The sequence below is a fragment of the Sciurus vulgaris genome (assembly GCF_902686455.1).
Source record: "Sciurus vulgaris genome assembly, chromosome: 2".
NCBI classification, from domain to species: Eukaryota; Metazoa; Chordata; class Mammalia; order Rodentia; family Sciuridae; genus Sciurus; species Sciurus vulgaris.
Window position 1 is genome coordinate 152,905,956 of NC_136462.1, and position 19,048 is coordinate 152,925,003.

Consider the following 19,048-nt stretch of genomic DNA (forward strand, 5'->3'; position numbering starts at 1 on the left):
GTCAATATATACTTATTATCACAGGAACTGCAAGAAAGCCTATCACACTATACCATTCCTTTGTACCTACATCTGTCAAGTTAATTTTACTCCTTCTATTCTAAATGAATCTAGGAATACTGGAGGTATTCTAAGATTAAAAAGAATCTTCTAGTGATGTACACTTGTATCAAATAAATCCCACATCTTTTTCAATATACTTCCCTAGCAGGAAATAAGATGTCAAAGAATGTTGAGGATCTGGTTCATTGCACATCATAAAATTATTTGTGTATACTTCTAGATCCAGAGATCAGATGTGGATATTGACAGATGTCAGGGAATAAAAGTTGGGAATTGTTTATTAAAGACACAGTGTTCTGTCTTCTTCAGGTCCTCCTCTCTCATACAGAAGAGAGCCCAGTTCACTCCTATTAAAATTGACAAGTCTGCTGCCCAAAATAGCATGTCTTAGGGGTCTGGAAGACAAGGTTTTAAAGTCCAGTTCTACCCTTGTGACCAGGCCCACAGTCATCAGCTGAGGGCACTTCAGTGCACATAGATTTCACTAAATCAAAAGGGGACAAATGAGGATGAGGATGGTGGGAACATGAGGTTAAGAGAATAATTCTATAAAATAAGTCCACTGTCCTGACTTCCCATGTGCTTTATTTGCCAAAAAGCAATTTGCCTGCAGCCCCACCTGGCCTGAGGGGACAGGAACTGTCACATTCTTCAACAAACTGAGGCAGGTGGTGAAGGTCTGGTGGTCAGTGTTAATAATGAATGATGGGGGTGCCCTGTGCAACCGCCGGTGAACTACCCCAGCGACTACCCAGCAGTGGCCCAGAAGGCTCTGTGCCTGGGTCTGTGGCGGCTCGGGGGTCGCCCACAGGGTTGCGGTGCGGGGGGGGGGGGGGGGGGGTGCCCTCCTCCCCCACCCGCCGCCGCTGTGATTGGGTGGGAAGATGGCGCGGGGCGGATGGAAGTCCTAATGAGTCTCCAAATTCGCTTCCATCTGTACCATGGGCGCCAATGCCTCGGCATTAAAGAAAGAGATTGTCCAGAACTGTTTTCCATTAATAAGCACTATTTTGGATTAGTCAATTTGGGGAATACCTGCTTACCTGCAATTCAGTTCTTCAAGCACTTTATTTTTGGTCGTCCATTTCGGGAAAAAGTTCTAGCATACAAGAGTCAGCCTAGGAAGAAGGCGAACCTTCTTACGTGCTCAGCAGATCTCTTCCATAACATAGCCACTCAGGAAGAAAAAGGTTGGAGTAATTCCTCCGAAGAAGTTCATAACAAGATTACAGAAAGAAAATGAACTTTTTGACAACTACATGCAACAAGATGCCCATGAATTCTTAAATTACCTAATAAATACAATTGCTGATATTTTACAAGAAGAGAGAAAGCAGGAAAAACAAAGTGGTCGTTTACCTAATGGAAATATTGATAGTGAAAATAATAACAGCACACCAGACCCAATGTGGGTACATGAGATTTTTCAGGAAACATTAACTAATGAAACCAGATGTCTTACTTGTGAAACTATAAGCAGCAAAGATGAAGATTTTTTAGACCTTTCAGTTGACGTGGAACAAAATACATCAATTACTCACTGTTTAAGGGGCTTTAGCAACACAGAAACTCTGTGCAGTGAATACAAATATACTGTGAAGAGTGTCGTAGCAAGCAGGAAGCACATAAATGGATGAAAGTTAAAAAACTGCCTATGATTCTAGCTCTGCACCTGAAGAGATTTAAATATATGGATCAACTTCATCAATACACAAAACTTTCTTACCGGGTAGTTTTTCCTTTAGAACTCCGTCTGTTTTAACACTTTAGGTGATGCGACCAATCCTGACAGAATGTATGACCTAGTTTGCTGTTGTGGTTCACTGTGGAAGTGGTCCCAACTGAGGCCATTATATTGCAATAGTTAAAAGTCATGACTTTTGGTTGTTGTTTGATGACGACATTGTAGAAAAAATAGATGCACAAGCTATTGAAGAATTCTACGGGTTGACATCAGATATCTCAAAGATTACATCCTTTTCTGTCAGTCTCGGGACTGAGGGGGAACCGTGATGAAGAGATATTTTCTGCCTCATTTCTTTTCTGGTTATTTTGGAAAGGATCAAGCACTGACTTTTCAAGAAAAGAGAAATGCAGGAAGCTCAGGAGGCAGTAGCACACTTTGCACACAATAAAGCAAAGACTGGATTAACAAGCCCTTCTTATCATGATAGTTGATTTATTTGCTCAGGTATCATGCTGTCTGTGCAGTTCCATACAACAATGAAACGAAATCAGAGATACCAGCTCCTCTTGTAAAACAGCCTTCCAGTTGTTGATATGCATTTTCTCTTTATTAATTGCACCAATAATGATTTGAATTCTTTGGGAGTGTGGTAGAAAGAATTGGAATCTGTGCTAGGTTGTATTGATGATTTAAGGAGAGGATACTCAACACACTGCACACATGCCTGTGTTTGGTATGCTTAGAAGCATATTCCATGGTCTTTTGAAGCATACACCAGAAATACTTTTGGGCCCAACACTTGCAGTTGCCTTCCTGATATAAAAAACTAACAGATACTAGAATCCAGTGTCAGGAAGGACAAATATGTTTTGCTTCTCTGAAGAAGCTTATAATAATATACAGTATATATATATGTAGGGAACAATTGGTCAAAAGTGGCTTTTTGTTTCCCCAAGGGGAAAGACTGGCTTTGTAATTATAATTTTTTCCTTATTTATTTTACTTAAAACTGGTACAGTCTAAGTATTATATGAAGTGCCCATGATTCTGTCAATAAATTTTAGCATATTTTTATTAGTTGTGTCAGCTTAAGTAGTCCTTTAGTTTGTTTCTATTTTTAAAGTGAATTTTAAATTTTATCTGAAATCACTAAGATACCTTGAAAAAAATTGCAATTAGAGAAGGTAAATATTCTTTTTCAGGAGGAACTGATATCTCTGGCTAAATATTTTTTCTTTTGTCATAGTTTTATAAGTCAGTTATTTTATTCTGCTTTAATTTCACTAAAATAAAACTTAAAAATTCCCTGTAGTTCTTGGAATGAAAAAAGTAATCTGGTGCAGTGGTTGATATACCAGTCTTTAGAATTCTTGAATATTTTAATGTTCCAAGTTGAGCCACACTTGGGAAAAATTCATGTCATTGCAGTTATATTATTTCAAATGTCTTTCCTTTTACCTTGAAAGAAGTAATATATTCTTTGTAACTCTAGAAAACCTGGATAGTAGCTAAAATCCTTTTCAAGATTACATTTTGAAGAAATAGACCAGTAATCCAAAACAAGGCCCCCCACCAACTTTACAAATCTGAGTGTTCAGAAATTAAAATTTGTTCATTGAAGGTTTTAAGAAGTAATAAATGTAATGTAAAATGTATGTAAACCATTACAGTTGGCATTTTCCCATGCATCAGTAAGTTGCCTGACAGTGGTTGAATGTAACTTGCAGGAAACAATTGAAAATTATATTCAAAATAATCAGGCATTCAATTTTTTTTTATTGAACTCTTTTCAGGCATAAATTTTTTTAAATTCTCTAAATTTTCTTAAAGTTATTTTACTAAAACTGCTGACTATGGAAAAATAACGAGAGAGTGTTTTTTGTGCTGCTATTTTAACAGTTATTATCTGTATCTTTTAGCTCAGGAAATGACTTCACCTATTCATCCCATAAACAGATCTTTAACAGGGTCACTTAGCTAATTGGGTTGCTTAGACAGATGTGCTGGAGGAAAATTATGATATTTAGTATTTAGTATTCATACTAAATATCAAAAATATTTTGACAAATTCATTTTTAAGATGCAGTTTCTAATGACTTACCCTGGCTGGAGATGTTTTATACAAATTATATATAGCCTGCCTGATCTACTGACATTGCACAGAGAATCACAACCAAGAATGTGAGGAAAGTCTGAGCAGTGGAAGTGCTTGTATTTTAAGGGCTTAAACCAAATTGTGTTGGGACTTAAAACTGTACTTTTACAGTTTTCTGTACAGAGAAAAAGGGTAAAGTGAAGCAGAGTCAGTTTTACCATCAGCTAGGACACAACATGTATAAGAAAGATAGATGAAGTCATTTGCATAGAGGTACAGCATCGAAATACTGTGTCGTGCTTGCTTTTATGTCTTTGGATTAAAAACATGCAGGAAAAACCAAGTTAAATTTCATAGAACGCAAGTTCTAGCGTTTTTGTTGGGTTCAATGGTAGTCACACACTGTTCACATTTACACCGTTTTTCATAGTATGATTTGTCGGGGGAGGGAGTATGGGGTGATGGTTCTAAATTTACTTTTTACTCTTGGTGCAGCTGGATCTAAGTAAAAATGTTTTGAAGCTTATCAGAAACTCAGTATACTTTTAGAAGAACATTTAGGGTTTAGATTGGGGGAAAAAGAATAAAGGTATATAATAAGAAAGAAAAGTGACCCACCTAGAAAGCAATGTGAGTTTGTCCATTGGCTGGCTATGATTAAAATGAGGGGCAGGTTCAAGCTGTAAATGGGGCTAATTGCTATATACTGTACATGTTGTTGGGATAGCTGTCCCATATTTTGTATATTGGAATAAAAGTTTCTATAGATTATAACTAAAAGTAAATATTCTAAATTAAGTCCCACTTCCAAGTCACATGGCTTCTGTCTTAGAAATTTTGCTTTTAGAAGTACTTTTAAGACAGGAACCAGAAGACTTTAGGAAAAGGGAAGGAAATGTACTATATGGGTCTTGTGGCCTCTAACCATCAGCGTAGGGTTTTTTCTTTCCTTGATGGCAGTAGAAAGACCTCATGTTCATAACATACTACCCTTGATACTTTCTTTAAAGACACTTTTCATTAAAGATTCTCTCATGAGGCGTTTGGCTGGGAGCTGGGAGGCTAAGGCGCTTGGGTTCTGGCTCTTCAGTGAACTTAACTGTGTGACCTTGGGCAAGTCACTTAACCTCTCTGTGCTTCAGTCTCCCTGTCTTGTAAAATGGGAGTAATACCTACCTCACAGGGTTGTTGTGGGGATTAATTAGAGATAATGTCTGTAAAGCATTTAAGGTTCTTGAAGAAGGCGCTATATAAATACAAAATAATATCTATTAAAGTTGGTTTATTTGCTTGTGGGTTTTTAAGTGATTTTTTTTCTTTTTGCCTAAAATATATTTGCAAATTACAAATATACACTTTGGAAGTTGTAAAAAAAAAAAATAATGAATGATGGGGGTTGAAAAAATGAGGGCTGGTTATAAAAGAAAAGACAACAGGTTGCTAAAAATTACCACCTCTGGAATTGCACTTCCCAGCACAAGGAGTTGCTAAAGATTCCCCCCTGGGCTGCTCCTTCCTACCCTTAGGCATGGACATGTAGAAGAAAAAGAAAGGGGTGGGGTCTGGTGTCTATAAAAGAACAAGGCACACATCAACTCTTGCAGGCACCGGGCTTGGGTCCCCTTCTCTCTGGAGATGTCTACTACTTCTGTCCCTCTCTTAAGCAAAACTTGCTTCCTATGCTTGCCTCGGCATTTCTCTGCTGTTTAATCTTCAACACCAGGGGGAATGAGGACCTGACCCTGATCTCCAAAACCTGCAGTTACTGTGTACAGTTTAACATGATCCAGGTAAAGTACTCCTGGATTGAATCCCCAGTACCAGGGCAAGGGTGGGAGAACAAAGGCCAGGAGAGCTGGGACCATATCCATTTTCCTCACTTGCTCACTTGTGAAACCAGGCAGCAGTCTGATTCCTTTCCACTTGTAAATTATGCACCACCTGTACTTATGAGATAATGTCCAAGATCTTGTTAAAGTAAGGTCAAATGACAGTGCATATATGAGTATTGATAATACTGTTCAACAACCTCCTAAGAGCCCTTTAAACCTGTGTATAGAAGTGGCCAGGATGAAAGGTTCCACAGTGCTGTCTCTTTCAGGACTGGTGACAGCACCTAAATGTTGACACTCTTCCCCACTTCAAATCTTTTCCTCAGTCATTCAACAAACACAGCTTTTACTGTGCAAACATGGTAAACAAGGCATAGTACTAAGCCCATGGACAAACACAATGGACAGACTGCTGCCCCTCAGCATCATCCACAGGAGCTGCTGAGCATGGGTGGAGTGTGTGTGTGTGTATGTGTGTGTTACCAGGGATAAAGGATCAGTGAAGGGGATTGATGGTATAGGCCCTCATGCAGTCTAGGCAAACCACACTCCCAGCCCTAGAGGTTGGGTGACTTTGACAGTGAGGGCTAGTGAGAACAGTAGGAGGCAGAGTTTCATAAGGGCTAAATGTAAAACAACTTGCTTTGTTAATGAGAGTGTCATATGTTCCTAAAGAACACCAAAAGGCCCAGGCAATGGTGTGTCCTAAGGGTCCCCACTATGACTCCAGGACCTGAATCTTCCTTAGAATCATCTTCAGTAACTCTACTTGTAGTCATAGAAGTCTCACAGTTAACCCCACATTTTAGCACTGAACTGAATTTTCTTCCTGCCCAGACCATTTGGCAATATGGTTTCTACTTGACCCTTTAGCACATCCTCACTTCTTTATGTCTGAGTTTCCAACACTGCTTTCCTTCCTCTAAGGTTTTTGGGGCACCTGTCTTATATCAGAGACAACACTCCAGGCACTCACGTTCAAAACTAAGCAGCACATCACATCTTGTTATCTTGAGAATGTATCTGAAGAATAGATGGGCATAAGCTCTAAATATATTTTGTATTTCTTTATCATTTATATATGTTGACTCCCAAAAAGTAATAAGTTTTACTTAGTTTTACTAAAACAAAAAAACCAAAAACCTAGGTAGGACAGTTTAATACAGGATTAATTTGAGCTCTGAATGAAGAAATAACTTTAAAATGTGTCTTCACAGAGGCAGAGAAGGGACATAAGCCTCACAGCAGGGACTAGTTTCATGGGTCAGTACACTTGCTAACAACTAATGACTTTTTTCCTTTTTGATCCAAGTCTATGATCTTATTCATTTTATTTTTTGGGGGTGGGTGGGTACTGGGGATTGAACTCAGAGTCACTCAACCACTGAGCCACATTCCCAACCCTATTCTGTATTTTATTTAGAGACAGAGTCTCACTGAGTTGCTTAGCACCTTGCTTTTGATGAGGCTGGCTCTGAACTCTTGATCCTCCTGCCTCAGCCTCCCAAGTGGCTGTGATTACAGGTGTACGCCACCACACCCAGCAGTCTATGACCTTATTGCCCCAAACATGGGTCACTAAAATATCATCTCACTAAAATAATTCTGTGCTGGTGCTACAGCCTGAGTTGTGTTCCCCAAAATGCTTATGTTGAAGTTGTAACTTTCAATATGATGATATTTGGAAATAGGATCTCCGGAGATAAATAGGTTTAGATAAGGTCATCAGGGTGGGGTTCCCTTGACAGGATTAGTGTTCTAAGAAGAGATACCAGAGACCTTGCTTCCCCCCCTCTCTCTGTCATGTAAGGACCACATCAGGAAGATGGCTGTCTATAAGCCAAGAAGAGGATTTCTCATCCGGAACTGAATTGGCTGGCATCTTGATCCTGGAATTCCCAGCCTCCAAACTGTGAGAAAAGCTCTGTGGTTTAAACCACCCAACCATGTTGTGCTTCTGCAGTTTAAGCTACCCAGTCATCTTTTGACATATTTTGTTATGCAGCCTGAGTTGACTATTATAGCTGGTGCACAGCATAGCACCTAGGCAGAAGGATGTTTCTAATTTGTAGAATGTGTTCCTCTAAACAAATAATTTAACCAAGTCAACAACAACATTTTTTTTCCTGTTCACGGACCCCAGTTAAACACAACCTAACTAGCCAGGCATGGTGGTGCATATCTGTGATCTCAGCAGGAGGATTCCAAGTTCAAGGCCAGTCTCAGCAACTTAGCAAGGCTCTAAGCAACTTAGTGAGACCCTGTCTCAACATAAAAAATAAAAATGGCTGAGGATGTGGCTCAGTTGTTAAGTGGCCCTGGATTCAATCCCTGGTACCAAAAACAAAACACAAAAACCTACCCAATGGAAGAGATGATTACACTCTTGAATTAACCCAACTCTTCTTTTCCTCAACCCTCTCCTCTCTCTTCAGAGAAAGGGGAAATTGAGAAATGGGCTTTGTTCTGAATTCTCAGGCAGTTACATTTGATATTATATTTATCCTATTAAGACAATACCCTGGGGCTGGGGAGATAGCTCAGTCGGTAGGGTGCTTGCCTTGCATTGCATTTGATCCCCAGCACCGCAAAAACAAAAACAAAAACAAAAACGAAAACAAAACAATACCCTGAAACCCAACTCTACTTCTCTGTGCTCAAAATAGAAAATTATGGGTACTGGCATGTCCATGGTATGGTTGAAGAGCCACCAATAACCTTAAGAAGAAGCACAGGCTGGGCATGGTGTCACATACCTATAATCCCAATGACTCACAAGGCTGAGGAAGAAGAATCACAAGTTCAAGGTCAGCCTAGGCGATTTAGCAAGACCCTATCTCAAAATAAAATATAAAAAGGGCTGGGGATGTAGGAGGAGCAGTTGCACAGACCTCAAGAATCCTTTCCCTACTGTTACTGAAGGAGGTGAGCAACCAATCACTTTTCCTAGTTTTTCCTTTTATCCATGCACCCAATAAATGGTATTTTCTTTCTTTCTTTTTTTTCTTTTTGTAAATCCAGTTCTGACAAGTGCTTAATTCAATTCAGCATTGTGGATAGAGTAAGGAACTTGAAATTGGGAGTAAGTTATGGAACTTGACCCTCAGAGGTCATCCTGTACCAATGCTGCTCAACTGAAATAGCAATCCTTATGGAAGACAGTGAAAAAGAAACCCAGTTTTTCAAATAAAATAATAACCATTTGTAGAACTGTGTTTTCAGAAATGGTAAGTCTGTTACATGTTTAAAAAGTCAAAAACTCCATGGCCATGTAGCTATCTGAAGGCATGTTTGAGTCCCTGAAACAGAAATGAGGCTACATAAGCAGATTTCAATCATATATAGAACACAAACCTATGTGCCAAGCCTTGGGCACAAATAGTTGACAACAACCTAATATCCCAAATTATTCTGCAAAAATATCTTTATGATATATTTTTTATTTAAATAACTCGTTCGTTGAATGTCTTATTTGATCCTTCAACTTCAACCCTCTTGGCTACAAAACAGGATTGATTTTACACAAGGTACTGTACAGAATTCACATCAGAGCCTTAGGAGCAGTCAGATATAGACAGTTCTACTTTAATAGCCTTCAAAACACAGACCCTGAGTTTCAGTGGTTTCTGGAAGTAGGTTTTGTGTGACAGGTTAGAAATTCATTCTCTGTTATTTGTGTGTGTGTGTGTGTGTGTTTTTTTAGCAGCAGAGGAGGGGCTGTTTTGGAAGAAATAGTAAAAACTGTTGCATCAACAAAGGAAAAGAAAAATTATGACTCAGACAACTGAAAGAGAAATGTTCCAGGCAGAAGGAACTAAGAATATGATTGCTTTGATTTTCACCCACAGGTAAAATTTTACCTGATTATTATAGACAAAAGGACATCAAACTAAAACTAAGCTGGACACTGAAAATGCCACTGCCATGGCTGGCTGGCCTGTGAGGGTGCTCAGAGAGGGGACATCCCAACTGGAGAAGCAGTGCACTAAGGGAGAGGGACCTCAACTCAGACCTGACTCGGTGACTGTGTCCTCCTGACAAAGTGGATGTCTCTGGATGTTTCTGGGGTCATCTCCTCCATTAAAAAACAAACCAAAAAGGGAATAAAACGTCACAGAATAAAACTTCATGGGAGTAGTGTGCAAACCTAAGAAGCAACCACAACCCATGACACATGAAGGTATCTTATCAGTCAGGGTCAGATACCTATTGAACAGCCCATCCTGTCCCCTTCTCCCTTCTGATGACCACACAGAGCCTCATTTGAGCCATGTCCCCTCTCTCACTCCAGGACCATGTGGCTGGGGTATGTGCCCCCTTGGGGGCTCTATGGGTGGACACATGCCTACCTCTGGCTATGCACAACATGGTGTACCCTAGTGACAGAGATGTCAGTTGGCCATTCCATGTGGGGCCTCCGCAGGACTTTCCACTGCCAAGAGGTAACTGGACCATCATGAGGGTATAACTTGCCTGAGAAAAAGACCAACACAGAAGGATACAAACTAAGGGACCCAGGGAAGAAACACAATGTCTTAAGTATATCACTAGCACTATTGTATCTTTACCTGGCCAAATGCTCAACTGGATATCTAGCTTTATAATTCCTTTCAAGGTCCACACCTATTCAGCCAAAGCCAGACTAGTCCACTGAGAATGGGCTCTTCCCAGCTTTTCATGGTGCAGGATGACTAGCTAACACCTTTGGTTTATGTTTCCTCAGTACAGTTCACTTATTAATCCATTTCCCTTCCCTCCCCAAACTGTTTAGGGAAATCCAGAATAAAATTGAAGGAAGGATTCCAAGTCTCTCCTGCACCATCTAAACTTCCATTTCTTCATCTGTGAAATGGGCCAATTGAGTCTGATCATCATGGTGTTAGGTAGGTTAGTTAGCCATGAACAGGTGGGTGGAGAAAGATAGTGATGGACATACATTAGATCTATGCATCAAGAAAAATCTAGGAGTCATAAAACTGAAACATCAGGACACTTTATATAAACAGACAAGCTCTGGGGAATGAAAGCTGGAATGCTTCACCCTTTCAAGCTGCACATAATTATAATCCCCCAGGCAACGAGTACCTACAATCATGGTGAACCCTAATGGAAGCAGATGAGCATCAGAAAAGTGGGGTATGGTATGTTCCGACATACCCCAATCATAGTTAATTATAACCCCTCAGGGGAAACTACTGTTTCCAGACCATGTCCTCATTATCTCTTGTAACCAGGTCACCAGGACCCTCCCTTATCACTGAAACTATGTCACACTGACCCAATCACCCTGGCAACCAGAGCATCAAGACCCTCCCAAAGGAAGTGTGCTGAGGGAAATTCAAAGGGTAATAAACCAGTTAATGGGGCAGGAAAATGGAAGCAAAGCGGAGTGGGGGTGGGGCAATTTCCTTAAAAACTCCAACTCTGTGAGCACCACACCAATGTCTCTTAGGAGTGGTCCGTGCAGTTCCTATGCAGCACATGGCCCCTGCTTCTCACTCTATTAAACATTTGCTTGTTACTCTGTGGTTTGCTTGAGTTTTTTCCAGCAGAATCATATGAAATGGCACCTAAGGACCAGGTAGCTGCCCTGGTTCCATGACAGGCCCTTACCCTGTAATAACAGGCTCATGAACATGGAAGCCCTGGAACAAGTAAACAGGTTAGCTGGTTGTAGTCACCCTGGCCTAGCACTGCCACGACCACTGTGGAACTGAACTGTGGTCCCTGGAGCAGCAGCAGCAGCAGCAGCAGCAGCAGCAACACTTGAGAAGAGTTAGAAATGCAAATCTGACGAAGGAACTCTGTGTTTAGCAAGACCTCCTGGTGGTTCTGTGCACTGTCAAGTGGGAGATCCCTGCACAACTATTTGGATGGTCTGGCACCCTCTGGTGGTAGACAGATCTCACAGGCCCTGAATCTGGAATAAGGTTTGTTTCCAACTGTACATTTAGTGTGGAGGTCACAGGGAGAAACTGCCCTCTGGGAGAATATAGATCATAAAATCATATAGACTGTTATTCTTCCTAATCAGTCTACTCCCAGTACCAAGAATAAAATTAACAAAGGGCAGAGTCAATAAATATTTGTTGGATTATGAATGAGAGTGAATGAATAAACCTGAAAAAAAAAAAAAAAAAGGCACATGACCTAACTTCTAGACTGTCCACAAAGTGTTGCACAAAACTTGCATGGCTTGGACCTAGGTGGAGTGCAGGAGGGCCAGGTGGAAAGGTGGAAGGAGATAGGGCACCGAGTGGCTACAGAAGTTAAGTTCCAGGTGTGTGGGCAGGCCAGGGACAGCATCTCACTCACCGTGCAGTAGCCCCTGGGCCATCAGCAAAGGATCCTAGGAGGGAGGAGCTAGGAGGAAGAGCTTAGGGGATGCTTCTCCTCTGCCAGTGAGGTCAGACAGAAGAGGAGAGGGTGATGAAGTTTTGATGATCTGCACTTGCAAGAAGCCAGAGCCAAAGGCCAGTTCAGCAAATGGGAAGGATAGTGAGAAAGATGTCACAATCTGAGAGCAGGGAGCAGGCTGATCCAGCAGGGTTGAGGACTATTCAGAGTCCACTGATACACTTTCCAGGGTTGGGAGAAATGAAGTAGGGACAGCAGAGGCAAGGCTCCAAGTCTCTCCCTGAAATGAGGTTGGAAGGAGGAATGTCGACAGCCCCAGTGTGTCAGGGACTGTTTCACAAGAGAGTCCTCTCTTCAATGATACAACTGGTTCTTTGATGCCAAAGTCAGTGTCATGTTCCACACCAGGGTGAAGGTGCTAAGAGAACAACTGTAATGAGTCAGGCAGCCCTTTCAGAGCACCTGCTGTGTGACAGGTTCCATCCCAAATACTGTGAAAAAACATTTAAGCCTTACTGCCACTTTGCTTTCTATAGCTATAATAAAATACTTCCAAAAATCAACTTGAAGAGGAAAGGTTTTATTTTGGCTCATGGTTTCTGAGGTTTCAAGTCATGGTCACTTGGCTCTACTGTTTTTGAGTCTGTGGCAGCAGGGTACAACAAGGCAGGGAGAATGTGGTGAAGCAAAGCCACTCACCTCATGGCAATCACAGAACTAAGAGAGAAACAGGAAGGGGCTGGGGTCCTAATGTCCCCTCTGAGGGCATGCCCCAATGACCTAACTTTCTCCCACTAGACTCTACCTCCAAAAATTCCACCACCTCCAAATGTGCCATGGGTTGGCAACCAAATCTTTGACACATGAGTCTTCAGGGACATTTCAGATCCAAATGATAGCAACAACCAAATAAGGTGAACTCTATGATCTGCCCCACTGCCACACACTGTCATTTTACATGTAAAGAAACAGCAGAAAAGGGGAGCCATCCAGCTCATGTGCCAATGGTCAGCAGGTCCACCATGCCATACAGTGTGTTGTGCACCTCTATACCCTGAGCACAGAGAAGAGGCCCTGGTACACAACCAGCAACCAATACAGGAGTCACCTCAGGTGGGAAATAGGCAGGCCTGTCTGCCACCCTAGAAGCTAGTGTTTGCAGTAGTACTGTGGGTGTGACACTGAGAAGCCCAGGTGTTCAGAAACCTTTCTCGCATAATGAACTGCCTTATATGGTAGACCAAACATTTCCACCTATCCTATTCCTTTGAGTCTTTGATGAAAGAGAGGGGCGGGGAAAGAAGAAGGAGGAAAAGAAGAGGGAGGACAAAGAGATGGAGAGAGGGGGGAAAAGATGAGGAGAAAGATAAAGAAGGCAGAAGGATGAGACAGATTCTCAGAATGCAAAATTCAGCAAGTTTCTTTTCCTTTTTTTTTTTTTTTTTTTTTTTTTGCGTGGTGCTGGGGATTGAACCCAAGGCCTTACGCTTGCAAGGCAAGCACTCTACCCACTGAGCTATATCCTCAGCCCTCAGCAAATTTCTGTAGACAAATTATACCCCCTCAAATTTGGTTTTTTAAGTCACTAGGTCAGGCAACAAATGGTGTTCCTCTTTTGACAAAGCAAAGTAAACTGTGAACTTGTTTTTAATAGAAACTTAAGGGAAGTAGTAAATTAACTTCCTAAAATAAATGCAAATGCACATCTAAACCTGGAAATGCACCAGAAACCAAGAATGGGACAAATCTCAGAGTAATTACTATTTGAATGAAGATCCGATTGTTAATTGCAGTGTGTTTCAGGCATTCCACACAAGCAACTTACCTGAAAAGCTTTTCAATTTCTATGTCAGGAAAGTTGGTAATTAAACACTTCAACTCCATGTTGACTTTAATAGAGATATGGTAATCTTTGTAAAGTTAGCTCATAATTTTATCTGTCAAATGAAGTTGATATTTAGTTTAGCAAAGTGTTAACCCTGCAATCTTAAAAAAACATATTCCTCAGGACCTGTACTCCTCAGGAACACGTGACATGCCCAAATATGGCATAGAGGACCCAAAGATAAGGTGTGCCAGGCATGTAGGGAATGGCATTTTATGTCATTAATTACCTGTCCTAATCATCTGTTGGTGTCACCAACTAAGACATTTGCTTTTACAGAACTGTTAAAACTTGTGATACAACAGCAGGTTTGTGGTATTTTTGTTTCAAAAATTAAAATTTGTTTTTTTAAAAAAGTACAACCTCATTTTAATTGTGAGGCAATATCATATAAAACCAAATGGAGAACATCCTCAAAATAATTGTACTTGGCAGAAACATTAAGGTTACAAAAGGCAAAAAAAAAAAAAAAAGGACTGTAATTATTCAAAATTAAGGAGACATCACAACTTTATGTGTCTTCAAATCCTGGATTAAATCCAAGACCAGAAAATAACTCTTTTCTTTTGCTAGGAGTAATAATTAGCGAGCTAGGAATAAAGCCTATGGATTAGATAATACTATTAGATGAATGCCAACTTCCTAATTCAGGCTACAAATTAAGGGAGAAAGTCCTTATTCTTAGGAAGTACATATTGAAGTATTTAGAGTTAGCAAGAGCATCATATCTGCCTCTTATTCTCAAATGGTACTGAAACAAAGAGGGAAACTGATATAGTCAATGCAATAACAACTGGGAAATCTAGGTAATAAACACGCAGGCACTCTGTGAACCATTTCTGCAACTTTTCCATAGGCCTGAAATTATCTTAGCATGAAAAGTTCCCCCAAGCAAAAAACCTTGTGGTGGACTCATCTCTTCTTGTTGGTTTGGGATGTAGGGAATTTGAAAACCAATACATTCATTCATTCGACAAATATTTATGAAGCACCACATATGTGCCAGACCTGCTCAAGGTGCAGAGGAGGAGGAGAAAGCAGGAGAGTTGGGGGAAGTCCTGACTCCGGGGGCAGAAGAAACTCAGAGGTTTTCAGCAAGTCCCCATCTCTGAACTGAAAGTGTCTTTCCCTCAATGTGTCCAAGAGCAAACTCATGGTCTTCACAGCCCCCAGGAAAAAAGCCCCAAACACTCCAGATTTCATCTAGTGTTCTTTATAGGGGAAATGGCAGCTAATGACTAAATCAGGAACCTTGCCTCCCTCATCTATGTACATTCCATCTCTTGTTTTATTGGTTCTGTGGGCTTTACTTCTAACTATCTTAAGGCTCCATCTACTTCTCATCTGCCAACCTGGAGCAAGCAATTCCCTCCTTGGACTATCAAGATGGCCATGTAAGAGATTTCTCTTACCCAGTCTGCTTGCTGCCACTAAGGATGCCCTTCATTCAGGCACCAGAAAGATCTCTTCAAAATGCTCCTCTGATCACAAAACATCCCTACTCTGACTCACTTCAATGGTTTCCTGTTGCATTAGGAAACAAAGACTCCTTTCTCTCATAATACTTATTTTAATGATATCCTCATGCGTGTGATTATTTAATAAATGGCTGACTCTCCAACCACACAGTAAAGCTCTGTGAAAGCAGAACCACGCCTGGGTTTGCACACCACTGTGAGCACACAGTTGGCATTCAATTAATATTTGTTTAATTAGGTGGATAGGCAATTAAAATAATTAATGTCTGGCTTGGGCCAATGAATGGAGAGTGGTGCCATTCGCTGCCATAGGGGACCTGGGGGGGAGGAGTAAACCAGGGAGATGCAGGCTTCCCAGAATCTGCAGAACCCTACAGACTCAGCAGGAAGCTGGAAATTGAGACCTGCTGTTTGTGATGCTGATTAGGAATAGGCACACACACTCTAGTTCTGCAAAGAGCTATACTTCTGAACCACTCCTTCAGCTTCCTTTCTTTGCCTGCAGAAAAGAAATGGAGAGGGTCCCTTTCTCTCCTGCACACCAACAGGGTCAGTCATTTGCACAAATTTGCATAAACCTGTCCCAGGGCTGCCTGCTTCAGGGACCAGCTGAACATATACCACCTGTAGCCAACCTGTTTGATCCCCAACTTTCTATCTCTCTAACAGCCAGCACAGCATCCTTTGTGTAGGGAGCAGGGGTGGTGTTCAGGGACATTGGAGGAGCAGAACTGGAAGTTTTCTGGTGTGAAATGCTTTCAAAAACACGGAGAACACAGCTGGGATCTTTGATCACATTCATTCATTTTATTCTTTGGGGGACTTGGAATCTATCATGCATATCAAATTATGGCAAATGATTCCAGACTATGCCTCATTTCAAACTGCTGATGTGATAGAAACATCAATTCTGTTCTAAAAATAAGAAGAAAAACTTCTTGCAGTTTTGTTACTTCACATTTAAATTAACTTCCATCACAGATTTTATAACTATCTCAAAAGCACCACCTAGCTTTTAAAGCTGCCATGTATCTCTGACATGTTTCTTGCAGGTCAGCATCCGAATGGCACTCCAGGGTTTCTTTTCCAGTTGCCACTGTCCAGAGGCTTAGAAAAAGTTTTGTCTCCATAAACAAAGCTTATCAAAAATAATTCTGGCAACATGTGGATTGGACAAGTCTTTGTTACGGCACTATGGAAAATCTGGCCGCTATTCACAGGTGCCGGTAGCATCTACACAATTTGGAATTGACAACCATGAATGTCTCCAGACATTGAAAATGCCCCCCACTGAGAAGCACTATGTGGATACACCTGTGTGGCCCTGAGTCAACTTTCTCAGAAGCCCCACTATTTGCCCCAGTGATCTATTCAATATCAAAGGGAATATCATTCTGTATATCTATGACTCTATGAATTAAAAACTAGGGCAGGGATTAACTTTAGGTTTCCTGTTGATTGCCTAAGATCATCTATTGCTGTTTATGCCAGGCAGCCATGTACATTTCCTGGCCTTCTACTGTCATTTAACAATTCCATTAGCTTTTTTACTTAACTGCTATTAGTGCAATTTGAAGGTTCAGGCAAAAAGAGGTAGGAAATTGCCTCAATCACCAGATAGACAGGCTCTGATGGATAAAGTGAGTCACTGCAGGGTTCCATGAGTGTCTAGTGTCGGGAAGACCCACCCTCTACTCTGGTCCCACCTCCTTTGCTCAGCACCAGCAAGGGCATTAGTCAATCTGCTTCCCAGATCTATCCAAAGGACCTGAATCTACTTGAAGAGCTCAGTTTCAGCTCAGGCCAACTCCCTGGACATGACATCCTGACTGTCCTACTTTCCAGTCTTTCTTCTGTTGCCTGCAAGGAAAGGTGCCCAGGTCCACTTGTAGCTACTCCCTACTGTTTAAAAGCATAGAAGAAAAACAGGGATCAGTTAACCCCAAACAAGTACATTCATCATCTGTTATCACATCTCCTGAATCTGCATTGGAAACAGGAAAAACTATCATGATCTATCTAATGACAGGAAGGACAAAAAATCATCTCAGCCCAGGGTCTCCAAGTCCTGGGGCCTTGTCAGCCAAGTGATGTGACTGGAAATCTGTAGTTCAATACAAGGAGGATACATGAACAACAGTGCTCAAAGGTTTCTGGGTGAGTTAGTGACACCTGCATTAAGAGGCAGCACACTGAATATGAAACATGAAACCAAGTTAACCAATTATGACACAGTCATAAAACAATACCATATAGCCTCTCAAGTCAGTATTCTTGACAGGATATGCCATTCATTAATGAATTAATGAAGAAAGGAAGGTAATAAAATATGTTCAAAACAATTCAGAAATACATACATATGTGTATACACACATTTAGTATTTAGAAAACTATCTGCAAGGACATACGCAAAAATGTGAGGGTGGTGAAACTATCTTAGCACTTTTGCATATTTTCCAAATTTTTTACATCAATGTGTATCTTTACTGTACTCAGGGAAAAGTGGTAATGTTGAAGGGAGAAGGTCACTCCTCAGCAGGGCGAGCATAGCCCACTCTGCAAGCCTGCTTTGAAGACACAGCCACCCTGGTAAAGGATGGCCAGTGCTTCCATATAGCACATAAAAGCAAGAACTACCTACTTGTACACATTTGAAAATTTTTATGGATTTGTCTGGAAATGGTCAAACTGTTCCAACATTGGCAGCCACAGAGGCTCTGCTTATCTGCAAAGGGCCTCAGTTTCCAACTCCAGACTTGCATCGTTAAACCAGATGGCAGTGAATGTACCATCCGACCTTGCTACTGCCTCCTGAGTCCTGGGCCACCATCTCTGAACACTGGCTGCATCTAAAGACAGCATGCACTCTGCCCCATCTATAGGGGTTGGTGACTAAGCAGCCACCATGGAGGACCACTTCCTTGTGGACCTTAGTGGGATGTTAACAAGGACCCTTACCCATGTGACTTACCATCCTCCTGGGCAGATTTGTAAAGTCTATGTGCCTCTAAGGCTCCCTTGCCTTAGAAAACTAAAAAACTCAAGTAGGGATTATACTGGTAAGATTGTTAGATCAAAAAATCAGTTTCCACAAATTAAAGTCAGAATTTAAATCAGACATCTCTGGCCTATTCTGTTAAAGAGACCCACGAATACAGAGTGTATGCTTCTTTTCTTCAAGGGAGATAGTTAGAGAAAGTCACATTTGAAAATATGAGACAATTCTTTAGAATCCTACATTCATCCATTAGTAAAACCTTACTGGGGTTTGCCGTGGGGAAGGTGATACGGCAGGTACTGGGGCTGCCACAGCAATGTGCCCTCCCTTCCCTTATGAGTTCCCATCAGGCAGGGGACACAGGCATCCATCAAACAAACTGCACAATCCACCGCTTAGTTCCAGGCAAGGGGAAGTGCTCCAAAGACAAAGTACAGTCCTATGGGGCCCTGGCAGGAAGCATTCCAGGCACACTCTACCTGAATAAAGACACCAGGGCAAGTTTCCCTAATGCATTAAGAATTCACACTGAGACCAGGAGGGGAAAACAGAATTGGACAGGAAAGTGGTTGGGTGTGAGGATGGGGGGAGTAGGGAAGGAAAGTCAGAGAAGCATTTAATCATTCCAAGGACACAGCACAGAAATGAGAAAT

The 19,048-nt window shown here is 41.3% G+C and overlaps 1 protein-coding gene and 1 pseudogene across 12 annotated transcripts in view; one reads left to right on the top strand and one right to left on the bottom strand.

The window, feature by feature from the left end:
• Nucleotides 1-19,048, bottom strand: part of ARNT2 (aryl hydrocarbon receptor nuclear translocator 2) — a 174,765-nt gene that overhangs the window by 147,884 nt on the left and 7,833 nt on the right. The gene's annotated exons all lie outside the window — the stretch shown is intronic.
• Nucleotides 962-2,063, top strand: LOC306653284 (ubiquitin carboxyl-terminal hydrolase 12-like; annotated as a pseudogene). Its single transcript has one exon. The product of its transcript is annotated as a ubiquitin carboxyl-terminal hydrolase 12-like (transcript).